General features: G+C 39.8%; 1 non-coding gene across 1 annotated transcript; it reads left to right on the forward strand.

The window, feature by feature from the left end:
• Nucleotides 1-11,121: 11,121 nt before the first annotated feature.
• LOC128580364 (small nucleolar RNA U13) lies at nucleotides 11,122-11,224 on the forward strand. Its single transcript, XR_008378658.1, has one exon. It is a non-coding gene; the product is annotated as a small nucleolar RNA U13 (small nucleolar RNA).
• The last annotated feature ends 6,440 nt before the right edge of the window (nucleotides 11,225-17,664 follow it).

A 17,664-nucleotide genomic window follows, 5' to 3' on the forward strand; every position in this document is an offset into this window, starting at 1 on the left:
GGAAAATTAAGAGAAACACTTCTGCTGCCTTTGTTGGTCAAGGCTATGACAAGACCAGGTTGGATTCAAGAGGGATTCGAGAGGGATCAAACAAACAACAAACAATTCAGCCTCTCGTTGAGTAAGCATCAAAGTCACATTTCAAAAGACAATCGGGAGATGGGAGATATTGTCATGGAAACGCACTCCACAACAGGCAGTTAGACACACATAAGCACAGCTATCATGGGAGAAGGAAGAAGTGATGCAGAGGGCTCGAGTTTGTGAGGCTGGCAGATTAATTCCAGCCTGCAGAATGAAAGGCAGAGATTCATGGAGGATGGTTGAGTTGGCATTGGTGAGTAGGTGAGATTAAAATTTTGCATGTGAATCTTACAAGGGTATATGTGAAACTTGGTAAACGATGTGAAGCTAGTGAATGATGCCCCATGATCATATCAATGTACACAGCTATGATTTAATTAAAAAAAAGTAAAAAAAATAAAATTTTGCATGTGAGAACAAAATGGCTTAGGAACATAGTACAAGTGAAGGTCTGAGGTGGAAAGGTGGGGGGTGTGTGTTTTCATAAAAAAATCTAGCAAGAAGAGGGTTGAAAAGCTGTGGGGTGGCCTATTTCTAAGCAGATGATCAAATGTGGAGCCTGGTGACTGATGAAACTAGCTTTCTTTTGCACCTGGCAGAACAGGTGCATGGTGGTTCCCGGGATGCTGCAAACATGGGCAGAGGTGAAGATGACTTCCCACCGTCTGGCCACACCAGCATGTGGGAACAGCTTCCTCTTTAAGCACTGTTGCCAGGTGGAGATGTACGTTCGTGCACCCATACAATGCCATGGACTCCAAGATGAGAGCCAAGGGGGTTGTTTCCTTTGTGCTTCTGTTACCTTGAGCTGAGTTCCCTGGAGCTCTTGGTGCTGCACCTGTGCAGCCAGCACAGTTGCCAATGGCAGTGCCAAGGTAATTATGGGAAGAATACGCTAATAAACAGATGCCTGTGATTAACTTGCCTTTCTGTTGCCTGTCACATCTGAGCTGCATTTGTTGGAAAAGAGAATTAAACTGGAATCAGATGCCTGCAGTAAATATTTTATTCAGAGTCTTTCACTACAATAGAGGAAGTTGACTTGCAGTCCACCTTCAAACTCCCACCTTTGTCCGAGTCCTGGGTCGGACTCAAGGCTTGAGCTTGGAGTTTGCTCCAATGAGCTGCTGCTTAGACAATCAAGGACTCAGGCACATGTGGTTCCTGTTAACTTATTAATGCTCATGTATTATGGGGATGCTTATTTGGCCCCTCACAGAGGACAAAGCTTGACTTGGAAAGCATGGACTAGTTGCTCACAGAGCTGTCCCCCCGCACTGTTGTTATGTTGTGTGGACACACGTATGTCCCATGGATGTTTCTGACTTGCTGTAAAGTGATGCTCACAATGGTGACTTTGGCGTAGTGACTGCCCTAAAGCCTGTTAGATTCCTTTTCCTCACGCGATGCATTCTCCCTGATTCATCTCACAGAACGGGAACGTGAAGGCTGCTAAGGTGGCGAATGGCTGTCTTTCAGAAGGGGCTGAACGGTAGTTTCCCTTAAGAACTTCATATCACAACTTCCTCCAAATACTGTGAGTCTGCACTGTCCTCACATCGTTGCTGCCTCCCCTGCAGTCCTGGGCCCCAGGGAGGGACAAGTAGCCAGTTTGTTCAATGGAGAAAGGAGGCCTAGAGAGGGGACATACGCGGGGACTGGGCCCACCAGATACAGAACCAGGAAGTGGCCACACCCTCTGCAAAACTCAGAAGCTCCTTATTCTCTAAAAATGTCAAAGTCCGAGACTTCTTCAGCACACCTAAGACAGGGGCATCTCCTGAGCTGCATTGTAATTTATGTAGTATATTAGGTACATCAAACTCAAAATCTTCTGCATGGCACAGGAAACATCAGAGTGAAAAGGCAACCTACAGACTGAAAGAAAATGCTTGCAAACCATATGTCTAATAAGGGCTTATTTTCTAAGATATATAAAGAGCTCCTAAGCCTCAAGAGCAAAAAATAACCTGGTTAAAAAATGAAGAAGGGCCTTGAATAGACATTTCTCTTAGTTTTGCCTCCCTCCACAGAGAAAGCCTCCTAAAAAAAACAAAGCAGAACAAACCCCCAGAGTGATGAACATGCTGGGGCAGGCAGGGAGACCTGGCAGAAGCAGGAAGGCCAGAGCTGTCTTGGAGGGAAATACAGGAGCTGTGACTGGAGACCTGCCTGTCTGGGTTGGGAGAAAACCCACCCGGCACCTGAGTGCAGCATGACATGGGGAGACTTCAGCATGGGGAGGGACTGATTGGTACCTGAGGACATCTTGAATGCCTGTGAGTGAGGACAGTGACCAAAGTCCCTGGCTGACTACAGGTTGCACATTCTGTCCACAAGTTTCTGCTGGAGTTTGGGGAGCCATCTGCTGAATGTCAGGCGAGAAAGCACTGTCCCTGTAGTACTTTTGAATTGTTTGGACACTGGCTTATGCTTTTGGTGAGCAAAACCTCTACCTGACAAGCATCCCCATCTTGACCAAACTTTAGTGAGGTTCCTCAAGCCCCTTTTATTGCCTAAACCTCCTCCTGAGTCCTGTCTTTGGCCTCTCTAGCAAGAAATCCTGTTATCAGTTTACCCACCAATGATACCTAAACAAGTTCTGCTTCCTTCCTTTGTCTGATCCCCAGCTGAGTTCCTCTCACTGATCTCCCAGCCCCTCCTTTACTCTACAGGTAGGCTATAAATTCTCACTTGTTCCTGTTGGAGTTGAGTTCAAGCTCTTTAAGGAAATAACCTTAACAAGGGTGAGAATAACTTCTTTTTAACATGGCCAAGGACCTAACACTCTGAAGGCCCCATTGATGACATTCCTTTCTTCCTTCGGCTAAATTTATTATTTTCCCCTCTGCCCCTGTCTGTGCTCACCTCCAGATGGTGCATTTTAAAGCCTTGCTACATTAAATGGAAATATATTTGACCAGAGCCTGAGTAGGAAAGATCTCTGTGTGTCTTTCTTATCCATCTCAGAGGCATCCATTTGTAAAGCAAACTGGAATGCTTTTAAGGGGTGGGGGTCTCTTCTTCCTTGCACTTGGTTGTCCTCTATCTGAAGAGCACTGTGCAGCAGCCTGTTAAATAGCTAAAATAGAGTGGGTGGTTAGATGATTCTACTGCCTGTCAACCTTCTGAATTAGCCCCTAGCATTCAAAAATTAGCTGGAATATGTCACTCTTGGTAATTTCTCTTCAAAATTCACCAACACTGAGGGGGTGGAGCAAGATGGCAGCCGAGTAAAAGCTTCCCTGCAACTGAGCATGGTGAGTCTGGGGAGATAAGACTCCAGGCATCTCAGGCTGGTGGGATCTGCCTATAATCATCCCTTTGAGGATACAGGGAGTCAGCAAGGGACTTCTGGACCCCAAGAGGAGGACAAAAACAGTGGAAAACTGGCAAGTGGTTGCATGTGTTTGATTGACCTAATCCCGCCGGCAAACATAAGTACAAGTAGCAGTGAGACTGCAAATCGGAAAGGCCTTACCTGTGAACTGTTCTGGTGTTTTTGTACGTGGCACTCAGTTGAACTGCCTTGGGGAGAGCTTGAGCAGGAGTGCAGAGAACTTTGGGCATTGTCTAGGGCCCCAGACTGAGCTGCTGAGCCAGACGGATCTAATAGTATGCGGCTGTGGGTTGTAGGGAGCCATTGTAAGAGAACTGCCCTGGCAAGTTCTGCCCTCAGGGTTGCAGAGCAAGGATCGGTCGGGAACTAGTAACCTAGTGACTGAGCAGCCTAAAGGTGAGGACTGAACTGCCTTACAGCCTTAACCCTCAGGGGCAGAGTGACACCAGTTTTGGCACAGAGGAGCCTTGGGCTGTTGTCCTGGGTAGAGTGCCATGGCGTGACAGCTCATAGTAACCTCAAACATCTGGGCTTGGCACCACCTGGACCTGCATAAGAGCTGTGCTCGCCGGGCCTCCGCATGCACTGACCAGGAACTGAAGGAACCACACAACCACATGTCCTCCCTCCCTCCTGTACCCACCCTGCCTCCACACAGGCCCGCTCAGCTGGCCTGGGACACTGGTATCCATGTGCCTTCCAGAGCCCTCCCTGCCTCTGTGCAGAGCGCTTCTCCTGGCCAGAGACTGCTGGAGCCTTGGGCTATCTGTGCCAAACTCACTGAGCGCAAGGCACTCCAGAACCGTGTGCACCACTTCCTGCTCTGTTGCTGGATCTGGGTGTGTCACACTCCAGAGCTGCTTTCACAACCAGAAATCCCCAGCTGGGGCAGCTGCAGAGGAACTACACAGGGTCACTCCTTACAAAGATCCAGCAACAACAGAGTGATCCCACTGGGGTCTAATCTTGGAAAGACACCTCTCCAACTCTGAGGACGGCCAGAGGCCACAGTGAAAAACAATCATGAGGTGAAATCAACAGAAAAACTCTGGGAATATGAATAATCAGACAAGATCAACTCCCCCAAGGAGCAATGGGGCAGACACAGCACAAGATCCCATGGACAAACAAATAGCTGAGATGTCAGAAATCGAATTCAGAATCTGGATAGCAAATAAAATCGAATTAGAATTCCAAGCAGTAACCCAAAAGATATCTCAAGAATTCAATGAATTCAAAGACCAAATGACCAAAGATTTTGACAAAGACCAAATGACCAAAGATTTTGATTTTGATTTCTCAGAGAGCTCTGGGACAATTCAAAGAAAACCAATATTCGTCTTATAGGAATCCCTGAAAGCAACAAAGTGACTTTACAAGGCGCAGAGTCTCTTCTCCATGAGATTATGAAGGAAAACTTTCCAGACATGCCAAGAGATTCTGAAATTCAGATAGCAGACAGTTTCAGAACTCCAGCATGACTCAACCCAAATAAGACATCCCCCAGACACATCATAATCAATTTCACTAAAGTTAATATGACGGAGAAAATTCTGAAAGCAGCCAGACAAAAGAAAACCATCACCTAAAAGGGCAAGAATATTAGAATAATGCAGATCTCTCTGCTGAAACATTTTTTTTTTTTTTTTTTTTTGTAGAGACAGAGTCTCACCCTATGGCCGTCGGTAGAGTGCCATGGCCTCACACAGCTCACAGCAACCTCCAACTCCTGGGCTTAAGCGATTCTCTTGCCTCAGCCTCCCGAGCAGCTGGGACTACAGGCGCCCGCCACAACGCCCGGCTATTTTTTGGTTGCAGTTTGGCCGGGGCTGGGTTTGAACCCACCACCCTCGGTATATGGGGCCGGCGCCCTACCGACTGAGCCACAGGCGCCGCCCTCTCTGCTGAAACATTTTAAGCCAGAAGATGATGGGTCATCGACTTTTAATCTCCTAAAACAAAATAGCTTTCAACCCAGGATCCTGTACCCAGCTAACCTGAGTTTCATTTATGATGGAGAAATTAAATACTTCAATGACATTCACATGCTGAAGAAATTTGCCATAATAATAATAATAATAAATAAACCAGTTCTCCAGGATATTCTCAGACCTATCCTTCACAAAGACCGGCATAATCCTCCACCACAAAAGTAAACCCACCTAGAAAATTCTGATCAAATTCCAATTTCCACAGTCGCAAAAGGATTAAAAATGTCCACCGGACTCTTGTAAGGCTTATCAATATTCTCAATTAATATGAATGGCTTAAATTGTCCTCTAAAGAGGCACAGGTTGGCTGACTGGGTACAAAAACTCAAGCCAGATATCTGCTGCATACAAGAATTGCATCTTACATTAAAAGACAAATATAGACTCAAGGTGAAGGAATGGTCATCTATACTTCAAGCAAATGGAAAGCAGAAAAAAGCAGGCATTGCTATCCTATTCGCAGACGCAATAGCCTTTAAACCAACCGAAATAAGGAAAGATAAGAATGGACATTTCATATTTGTTAAAGGTAATACTCAATATAATGAGATTTCAATTATTAATATTCATGCACCCAACCAGAACGCACCTCAATTTATAAGGTGCGTTATAAACTCTAACAGACATGAGCAACTTGATTTCCGCCACTTCCATAGTAGTTGGAGATTTTAACACCCCTTTAGCAGTGTGGATAGATCCTCCAAAAAGGAGCTAAGCAAAGAAATTTAGGTTTAAACTTAACCATTCAACATCTGGACTTAACAGACATCTACAGAACATTTCATCCCAAGAAAACTGAATACACATTCTTCTCATCAGCCCCCGGAACATACTCCAAAATTGACCACATCCTAGGCCACAAATTTAACCTCAGCAAATTTTAAAAAATAGAAATTATTCCTCACATCTTCTCAGACCATCATGGAATAGAAGTTGAACTCAATAACAACAGGAACCTGCATACCCATACAAAAACATGGAAGCTAAACAACTTTATGCTGAAGGATACATGGGTTATAGATGAGATTAAGAAGGAAATCACCATATTTTTGGAACAAAACAACAATCAAGACATGAATTACCAGAACCTCTAGGATACTGCAAAGGCAGTCCTAAGAGGGAAATTTATAGCACTGCAAGACTTCCTCAAGAAAACAAAAAGAGAGGAAGTTAATAACTTAATGGGACATCTCAAGCAACTGGAGGAGGAAGAACACTCCAACCCCAAACCCAGCAGAAGAAAAGAAATAACCAAAATCAGAGCAGAACTAAACAAAATTGAAAACAAAAGAAATATACAACAGATTTATAAATCCAAAATTTGTTTTTTTGAAAAGATCAATAAAATAGATAAACCTATGGACAACCTAACCAGGAAAAAAAAGAGTGAAATCTCTAATTTCATCAATCAGAAATGGTAACGATGAAATAACAACAGACCCCTCAGTAATTCAAAAAATGTTTAACGAATACTACAAAAAACTCTACTCTCAAAAATATGAAAATCTGAAAGAAATCGACCAATACCTGGAAATATGCCACCTACCAAGACTTAGCCAGAAAGAAGTGAAAATGTTGAACAAGCATATATCAAGTTCTGAAATAGCTTTAACTATACAAAATCTCCCTAAAAAGAAAAGCCCAGGACCAGATGGCTTTACGTCAGAATTCTACCAAACCATTAAAGAAGAACTAGTACCTATACTACTAAACCTCTTCCAAAATATAGAAAAAGAAGGAATATTACCCAACACATTCTGCGAAGCAAACATCAACTTGTTCCCCAAACCAGGGAAAGACACAACAAGAAAAGAAAATTATAGACCAATATCACTAATGAATATAGATGCTAAAATACTCAATAAGATCCTAACAAACAGAATCCAACAACACATCAATAAAATTATACACCATGACCAAGTGGGATTTATCCCAGGCTCTTAAGGCTGGTTCAATATATGCAATCTATAAATGTAATTCAGCACATAAACTAAAAAATGAGGACCATATGATTCTTTCAATTGATGTAGAAAAAGCTTTTGATAATATCCAGCATCCCTTCATGATCAGAACACTTAAGATAATTGGTATAGAATGGACATTTTTTAAACTAATAGAGGCCATCTACAGCAAACCCACAGCCAATATCATATTGAATGGAGTTAAATTGAAATCATTCCCACTTAGATCAGGAACCAGGCAAGGTTGCCCATTGTCTCCATTGCTCTTTAACATTGTAATGGAAGTTTTAGCTATTGTAATTAGGGAACAAAAGGTGATCAAGGGTACACATTAGGGTCAGAAGAGATCAAACTTTCACTCTTCGCAGAAAATATGATTGTGTATCTGGAAAACACTAGGGATTCTACTACAAAACTTTTAGAAGTGATCAAGGAATACAGCAATGTCTCAGGATACAAAATCAACACCCATAAATCTGTAGCCTTTATATATACCAACAATAACCAAACCAAAAAAACAGTCAAGGACTCTATTCCTTTCACAGTACTGCCAAAGAAGATGAAATATTTGGGAGTATACCTAACAAAGGATGTGAAAGATCTCTACAGAGAGAACTATGAAACTTTAAGTAAAGAAATAGCTGAAGATGTTAACAAATGGAAAAGCATACCATGCTCATGGCTGGAAAGTATCAACATTGTTAAAATGTCTATACTACCCAAAGCAATATATAATTTTAATGCAATTTCTATTCAAGTTCCATTGTCATACTTTAAAGATGTTGAAAAAATAATACTTCGTTTTATATGGAATCAGAAAAAACCTCAAATAGCCAAAACATTACTCAGCAATAAAAACAAAGCAGGGGAATCATGCTACTAGACCTGAGACTGTACTATAAATAGATAGTGATCAAAACAACATGGTACTGGCACAAAAACGAGTAGTAGATGTCTGGAACAGAATAGAGAACCAAGAGATGAATCCAGCTACTTACTGTTATTTGATCTTTGACAAGCCAATTAAAAACGTTCAGTGGGGAAAAGACTCCCTATTTAACAAATGGTGCTGGGTAAACTCGCTGGCAATGTGTAGAAGATTGAAACTGGACCCACACCTTTCACATTAACTAAGATAGACTCTCACTGGATAACAGATTTAAACTTAAGACATGCAACTATAAAAATACTTGAAGAAAGTTCAGGGAAAACTCTTGTAGGAATCAGCCTCGGTGAATATTTTATGAGGAGGACTCCCCTGGCAATTGAAGCACTATCAAAAATACACTACTGGGACCTGATAAACTAAAAAGCTTCTGCATAGCCAAGAACATAGTAAGTAAAACAAGCAGACAGCCTTCAGAATGGGAGAAAAATATTTGCAGGTTATACCTCCAGAATCCAGAGAACTCAAACTTATTAGCAAGAAAAGAACAAGTGATCCCATCTCAGGGTGGGCAAGGGACTTGAAGAGACACTTCTCTAAAGAAGACAGATGCACGATCTACAACACATGAAAAAAGCTCACTATCCTTAATCATCAGAGAAATACAAATCAAAACGAGTATGAGTTATCACCTAACCCCAGTAAGAGTAGCCCACATAACAAAATCCCAAAACCAGAGATGTTGGCGTGGATGTGGAGAAAAGGGCACACTTCTACACTGCTGGTGAGAATGCACACTAATACGTTCCTTCTGGAAGGATGTTTGGAGAATACTTAGAGACCTAAAAATAGACCTGCCATTTGATCCTATAATTCCTTTACTAGGTTTATACCCAGAAGACCGAAAATCACAACATAACAAAGACATGTGTACCAGAATGTTTATTGCAGCCCAATTCATAATTGCTAAGTCATGGAAGAAGCCCAAGTGTCCATCGACCCATGAATGGACTAGCAAATTACGGTACATGTATACCATGGAATATTATGCAGCCTTAAAGAAAGATGGAGACTTTACCTCTTTCATGTTTACATGGATGGAGCTGTAACATATTCTTCTTAGCAAAGTATCTCAGGAATGGAAGAAAAAGTATCCAATGTACTCAGCCCTACTATGAAGCTAATTTATCACTTTCACATGAAGGCTATAACCCATCTATAGCACAAGACTATGGGGAAAGGGCCAAGGAAGGGGAAGGGAGGGGGAAATTTAAGGTGGAGGGAAGATAATGGGTGGGGTCACATGTACGGTGCATCTTAGAATGGGTACAGGTGAAACTTACTAAATGCAGAATACGAATGTCTGCATACAAAAGCTAAGAAAATGCCATGAAGGCTATATTGAACAGTTTGATGAGAATATTTCAGATTGCATATGAAACCAGCACATTGTACCGCTTGATTGCACTAATGTACACAGCTATGATTTAACAATTAAAAAAAATTCACCAACACTAAGCCTACTCTTCACATTAAATGCATCAAAACCTTATACATTGTAAGATTTAGCAGGTTATTGGGTAAGAAATTGGGAACATATCACTTTGACTTATAAGGATTCATTTCACAGACAGATGAATGAGTTTACTCTTAGGAATTGTAATTAATGGGCTTCATTAAAGTTATTGGTTAATGGGCAAAAGGTCATCAGTATAGATAAAAACTTTGCCCCAAGCATTGCATTTGTGAGAGAGTCATCCAACTTCAAGTCAAAGAAAGGAATATCAATCACTACAGAAAAAATATTTCTAGGCTGGGCACAGTGGCTCATACCTATAATCCTAGCACTTGGGGAGGCCAAAGTGGGTGGACTGCCTGAGCTCACATGTTTTGAGATCAGCCTGAGCCAGAGTGAGACCTCATCTCTAAAAAAATAGTGGGGCATTGTGGCAGGCACCTGTAGTCCCATCTTTTCAGGAGTCTGAAGTAAAAGAATCACTTGAGCCCAAGACTTTGAAGTTGCTGTGAGCTATGACACCACAGCATTCTACCAAGGGCAACAAAGTGAAACTCTGTTTCAAAAAGAAAGAAAAAATATTTCTGAAATTTCTCTTCTGAAATTGGTTGCCAGAATAAAAATGAAGAATGAGAGGAAATATATCCATCCTTCCCCTACCACTGAGTGCCCGTGCTCAATTGCATTTAGGTTTTGAGGGAGGCCTGCTTGGCAGTTCATGGTATGGAGTGGGCCTGGATTGAAGTTACTATTGAAAGGTGAACGAACATAGCCCCAGCTAGAGATGGTTTGAGTTTATATTATGGTCACAGAATTTTTATTGAGAATGCCTCATTCAACCTCAAACATATCTCGTATTGGCTTATTTTAAAGCCTGAGTAACCTAATGATAGCATGTTGATAAAGATGTGGTTGACTCCATTGTACAGAGTCCTTTTAATAACGATTCAGGAATTTTTTTTCTCATTTTCTTAATCCTCAAGATCAAGGATGTTTGTACCACTTTTTTTTTACATGTAAAATCTATTAAGAGTAGAGTATGAATGTCTTAACACAATAATTGTGTGGGGTGAGGGATATGGCAAACAGTTTGATGTAAGCATTCCAAAAGCATAATATACCATTACCCCATGGAGTTTATTCATGGAATGTGTGGCTGGCTGGTTCATTATTTGAAAATCAGTCAGTGTAATCCACATATTAATATCCTGAAGAAAAAAATTGCATGATCATATCATTTGATGAGGAAAGAATTTTACAAAATTCAACATTCATTGATAATAAAATTCAGAAATATAGGAATAGAGAGGAACATTATCAACTTGATAAAGACCATCTGTAAGATCCTTTTGTGGTTTATAAGCAGGATGACTGGTTTTCAAGACAATGTGCCAGATGTGTCTCCTTCAAATCTTGTTATGATTTTGGCACATTTCCTATCTCACATAAAAAAATGAACCCTACAGCTAACCTTATAGTCAATGATGAAACACTAAATACTTTCTTACTCAGATTGACAATAATGCAAAGTTATCCTCTCTCTTCATTTACATTCAACATAATGATGGAAGTTGTAGCTGGTACGATAAGGCAAAAAAAAATGAAATAAAGAGTATGAAGATTAGAAAGAAAGAAATCGGAGTTATGATTTATAAGTAACATGACAGTCTACATAGACAATCCCAATTAATACACATACAAAACGTCTCCCAGAAGTAATAAGTGAATTAATCAAAATCACAGGACATAAAATCAAGATGGTAAAATAAATTATACTTTCATATACTAACAGTGAACATGTGAACAAGACTATTTATAATCCCTTATAAAAATGAAGTACTTAGTTGTACATCTAACAAAACATATGCAGGATTTCTCTTCTAAAAACTACAAAAGACCAACATAAAGAATCAGAGAAAATCTAAAAAATGGAAAGACATGCCATGTTAATACAGAGTGGATGTAAAAGTGTCCATTCTATTCAAGTTGATATATAGGCATAACAGAACTCCTGTCAAAATTCACGCAGGATTTTTTTGTATATATAGGCAAAATTATTTTTAAATTTATATGAAATGTCAGGGAGTCTACTTAAAATAATTTTTTAAAAGGAGAATAAAGTTGGTAGAATCAGTATGTCTACTTTCATGACTCATTCTATAGTTAGAGTAATCAAGACTCTATGTCATTAGTAGAAGGATAAACACGTAGGGCAGTGGAATGTAATAGAGAACCCAGAAATATACTCAACTCTTTTGATAAAGGTATACAAGCAAATCAATGAAAGACAGATGGTGTTTTCAACAAGTGACTGAAGAAAATTTTTTTTTTAAGACAGAGTTCCACTCTGTCACCCTGGGTAAAGTGCTATGACATCATCATAGCGCACCACCATGTCAAACTCTTGGGCTCAAGTCACCCTCTTGCCTCAGCGTACCAAGAAGCTGGGATTGCAGGACCCACCACAACACAGTTTTTCTTTCTTTTTTTTTTTTTAAGACAGTCTCACTTTGTCGCCCTTGTTAGAATGCTATGACATCACAGCTCACAGCAGTTTCCAACTCCTGGGCTTAGGCAATTCTCTTGCCTCAGCCCCCCAAGTAGCTGAGACTACAGGTGCCCATCACAATGCCTGGCTATTTTTTTGTTGCAGTTTGGCCGGGGCTGGGTTTGAACCCACCACCCTCGGTATATGGGGCTGGTGCCCTACCCACTGAGCCACAGGTGCCGCCCCTTACAACACAATTTTTTTCTATTTTTAGTATTATTATTTAGTATTATTTTTTTCTATTTTTAGTCTGACCACTCTTGCTCAGACTGGTCTTGAACCCCTGAGCTCAAGCAGTCCACCTGCCTTGGCCTCCTAGAGTTCTAGGATTGCAGATGTAAGCCACTGCACCTGGCCAAATCACTGAAGAAATTGAAGATTCATAGGAAAAATAAATGAACCTTAACCCTAGTTTCACACATTATCTTAAAACAAACTAAAAATGGAACACAGACTTAAAGATAAAAGGTAAATCCACAGAAGTTTTAGATGTTTGGGATTTAAAGCTAGACTTGGCAACAAAGCAAGATTCATAAAAGAAAAAGTTCATAAACTAGACTTCATTAGATTTAAACCCTGTTTTGTTTTTTTTTTCTGTGAAAGACTTTGCTAATAGAATGAAAAGATAAGTTGCAGACTTGGAGAAAATATTTTCAGACCATGTATCTGACAAAGGACTTACATTTAGAATACATAAAGAACTCTTAAAACTCAACAAAAAGTAGCAATCCAATATGAAAACAGAAAATGCAAAAAAAAAAAGATAAAGAAACATTTCACCAAGTATACTAGATGGCAAATAGTATATGAAAAGATATTCAATCTCATTAACCATTAGGAAAATGCATATTGAAACTACAATCAATTATCATTACATACAGAAGGGCTAAATATAAAATAAAATACCAAATGCTGGTGAGGATGCAAGGATGCAAAGAAACTGGATGGCTTGTACATTGTTTGTGGCTTTGTTAAACACTACAGCCTCTAAAGAAAATATTTTGGCAGTTTCTTAAAAAAATTAAACATGTAGCTGCCATAACATTCAGTGATTGTAATACTGAACATTTATCAAAAAAAAGAGAAAACTTATTCTATACAAAAACCTGTACACAACTATATTTATATTATAACAAGTTTTATTTGTAATAGTCAAAAACTGAAAAAAACTAATTTGTCCTTCAATAGGTGAATAGTTAAACAAACTGTGGTACATCTATACCGTGGAACGCTACTCTGTAGTAAGAACGCTACTCTGTAGAAAGGCAGTTGATGCACTTGAAAAAAACTGATTGATCTCTACAGATAATTCGCTCATATAATTATGCTGAGTGAAAAAGGCCAATCACAAAGGAATACATACCATATAAGCCAGTTATAAAACATCCTTGAAATTCAAAATTGCAGAAGTTGAGAAGAGATTCTTTGCCAGAAGTTAAAGAGAGGGGAGAGGTGGGAGGAAAGTATATGTGACAGTCACAGGTGAGCATGAAGGATTCTTGTGGTGACAAAAATGTTTGTAATTTGATTGTATTGAAGCCAATATTCTGATTGTGATATTGTACTATAGTTTTGAGACACTGCCATGCTTTTTTTTCATAGTAGCTGCACTATTTTTCATTCTCATCAACAAAACATGAAGTTTCCAGTTTCTCCACCTTTGCCACCTTCTGCACGTGTGTTCATGTTTATAATTGGCAATCTAATGGGACTGTGGTGATTGTACTGTAGCTTTGCAAGATGCTACAACTATTGGAGGCAACTGTGGAAGTGGTATCCAAGATGTCCGTATTATTTCATAACAACTACCTGTGAACTTACGATGAACTCAAAGTAAAAAGGGCTAATTATTATTATTTTTTATTTATTATTAAATCATAGCTGTGTACATTAATGTGATCATGGGGCAGCATACACTGGTTTTATAGACCGTTTGACGCATTTTCAAAAAACTGGTTAACATAGCTTTTCTGGTATTTTCTTAGTTATTGTGTTAAGACATTTATATTCAACACTTACTAAGTTTCACATGTACCCTTGTAAGATGCACCACAGGTGTAATCCCACCAATCACCCTCCCTCTGCCCATCCACCTCCGTCCCTCCCTTCCCTTTCCCCCTCCCCCATATTCTTAGGTTATAACTGGGTTATAGCTTTCATATGAAAGCCATAAATTAGTTTCATAGTAGGGCTGAGTACATTGGATACTTTTTCTTCCATTCTTGAGATACTTTACTAAAAAAAATATGTTCCAGCTCCATCCATTTAAACGTGAAAGAGGTAAAGTCTCCATCTTTCTTTAAGGCTGCATAATATTCCATGGTGTACATATACCACAATTTACTAATTCGTTCATGGATTGATGAGCACCTGGGCTCTTTTTCCATGACTTAGCAATTATGAATTGGGCTGCAATAAACATTCTGGTACAAATATCTTTGTTATAATGTGATTTTTGGTCTTTTGGGTATATACCTAGCAGAGGATTATAGGATCGAATGGCAGATCTATTTTTAGATCTCTTAAGTGTTCTCCAAACATCTTTCCAAAGGAACGTATTCATTTGCATTCCCAACAGCAGTGTAGAAGTGTTCCCTTTTCTCCACATCCATGCCAACATCTCTGGTCTTGGGATTTTGTAATATGGGCTAATCTTATTGGAGTTAGATCATATCTCAAAGTAGTTTTGATTTGCATTTCTCTGATGATTAAAGATGATGAGCATTTTTTCATATGTCTGTAGGCCATGCGCCTGTCTCTTCAGAGAAGTTTCTCTTCAAGTCCCTTGCCCAGCCTGCCATGGAATCACTTGTTCTTTTCTTGCTTATACATTTGAGTTCTCTATGGATTCTGGTTATTAAACCTTTGTCAGAGACATAACCTGCAAATATCTTCTCCCATTCTGATGGCTGTTTGCTTGCTTTACTTACTGTATTCTTGGCTGTGGAGAAGTTTTTTAGTTTGAACAGGTCAATTGCCCGGGCAGACCTCCTCATAAAATACTCGCCCAGACCTATTTCTTCAAGAGTTTTCCCTGCACTCTCTTCTAGTATTTTTATAATTTCATGTCTTCAGTTTAAATCTTTTTTTTTTTTTTTTTTTTTCGTAGAGACAGAGTCTCACTTTACGGCCTTCAGTAGAGTGCCATGATGTCACAGGACTCACAGCAACCTATAGCTCTTGGGCTTCTGTGATTCTCCTGCCTCAGCCTCGCGAGCAACTGGGACTACAGGCACCCGCCACAGAGCCTGGCTATTTTTTGGTTGCAGTTCAGCCAGGGCTGGATTTGACCCCGCCACCCTCGGTATATGGGTCGGCACCCTACTCACTGAGCCATAGGCCCCACCCTTAAGTTTAAATCTTTAATCCAGTGAGAGTCTATCTTAGTTAATGGTGAAAGGTGTGGGTCCACTTTTAGTCTGATACAGTTTGCCGGACGGTTCACCCAGCACCATTTGTTAAATAGGGAATCTTTTCCCCATTGAATGTTTTTAATTGGCTTGTCAAAGATCCAATAATGGTAAATAGCTGGATTCATCTCTTGGTTCTCTATTCTGCTCCAGACATCTACTTCTCTGTTTTTGTGCCAGTACCATGCTATTTTGATCACTATCACTTTATAGTATAGTCTGAGGTCCCGTAGCGTGATTCCTCCTGCTTTGTTTTTATTTCTGAGTAATGTCTTGGCTATTCAAGGTTTTTTCTGATTCCATATAAAATGAAGTATTATTTTTTCAAGATCTTTAAAGTATGACAGAGGAGCTTTAATAGGGACTGCATTAATATTGCTTTGGGTAGCATGGACATTTTAACAATGTTGATTCTTCCCAGCCATGAGCATGTTATGTTTCTCCACTTGTTAACATTTTCAGCTATTACTTTTCTTAGAGTTTCATAGTTCTCTTTATAGAGATCTTTCATGTCCTTTGTTAGATAAACTCCCAAATATTTCATCTTCTTTGGCAGTACTGTGAATGGAATAGAGTCCTTAACTGTTTTTTCAGCTTGACTATATAGAAAGGCTACCGACTTATCAATGTTGATTTTGTAACCTGAGATGCTGCTGTATTCCTCGATCACTTCTAAGAGTTTTGTAGTAGAATCCCTGTTATTTTCCAGCAATCATATGATCTGTGAAGAGCGAAAGCTGGATCTCTTCTGACCCTATATGGATACACTTGATCACCATTTCTTCCCTAATTGTGATGGCTAAAACTTCCATTACAATGTTAAAGAGCAGTGGAGACAATGGACAGCCTTGTATTGTTCCTGATCTGAGTGGAAATGATTTCAATTTAACTCCATTCAATATGATATTGGCTGTGGGTTTGCTGTAGATGGCCTCTATCAGTTTAAGAAATGTCCCTTCTAGACCAATTTTCTTAAGTGTTCTGATCATGAAGGGATGCTGGATATTATCAAAAGCTTTTTCTGCATCAATTAAGAGAATCATATGGTCTTTGTTTTTTAATTTGTTTATGTGCTGAATTATACTTATAGATTTACGTATATTGAACGAGCCTTGAGACCCTGGGATAAAACTGACTTAGTCATGATGTATAATTTGTGTGATGTGTTGCTGGATTCTGTTTGTTAGAATCTTTTTTTTTTTTTTTTTTTGTTGGGGATTCATTGAGGGTACAATAAGCCAGGTTACACTGATTGCAATTGTTAGGTAAAGTCCCTCTTGCAATCATGTCTTGCCCCCATAAAGTGTGACACACACCAAGGCCCCACCCCCCCTCCCTCCTTCCCTCTTTCTGTACCCCCCCTTAACCATAATTGTCATCAATTGTCCTCATATCAAAATTGAGTACAAAGGATTCATGCTTCTCCATTCTTGTGATGCTTTACTAAGAATAATGTCTTCCACGTCCATCCAGGTTAATACGAAGGATGTAAAGTCTCCATTTTTTCTAATGGCTGAATAGTATTCCATGGTATACATACACCACAGCTTGTTAATCCATTCCTTGGTTGGTGGGCATTTAGGCTGTTTCCACATTTTGGCGATTGTAAATTGAGCTGCAATAAACAGTCTAGTACAAGTGTCCTTATGATAAATGGATTTCTTTCCTTCTGGGTAGATGCCCAGTAATGGGATTGCAGGATCAAATGGGAGGTCTAGCTTGAGTGCTATGAGGTTTCTCCATACTTCCTTCCAGAAAGGTTGTACTAGTTTGCAGTCCCACCAGCAGTGTAAAAGTGTTCCCTTCTCTCCACATCCACGCCAGCGTCTGCAGTTTTGAGATTTTGTGATGTGGGCCATTCTCACTGGGGTTAGATGATATCTCAGGGTTGTTTTGATTTGCATTTCTCTAATATATAGAGCTGATGA

The sequence above is a fragment of the Nycticebus coucang genome, chromosome 2 (assembly GCF_027406575.1).
Source record: "Nycticebus coucang isolate mNycCou1 chromosome 2, mNycCou1.pri, whole genome shotgun sequence".
In the NCBI taxonomy this organism is placed as follows: Eukaryota; Metazoa; Chordata; class Mammalia; order Primates; family Lorisidae; genus Nycticebus; species Nycticebus coucang.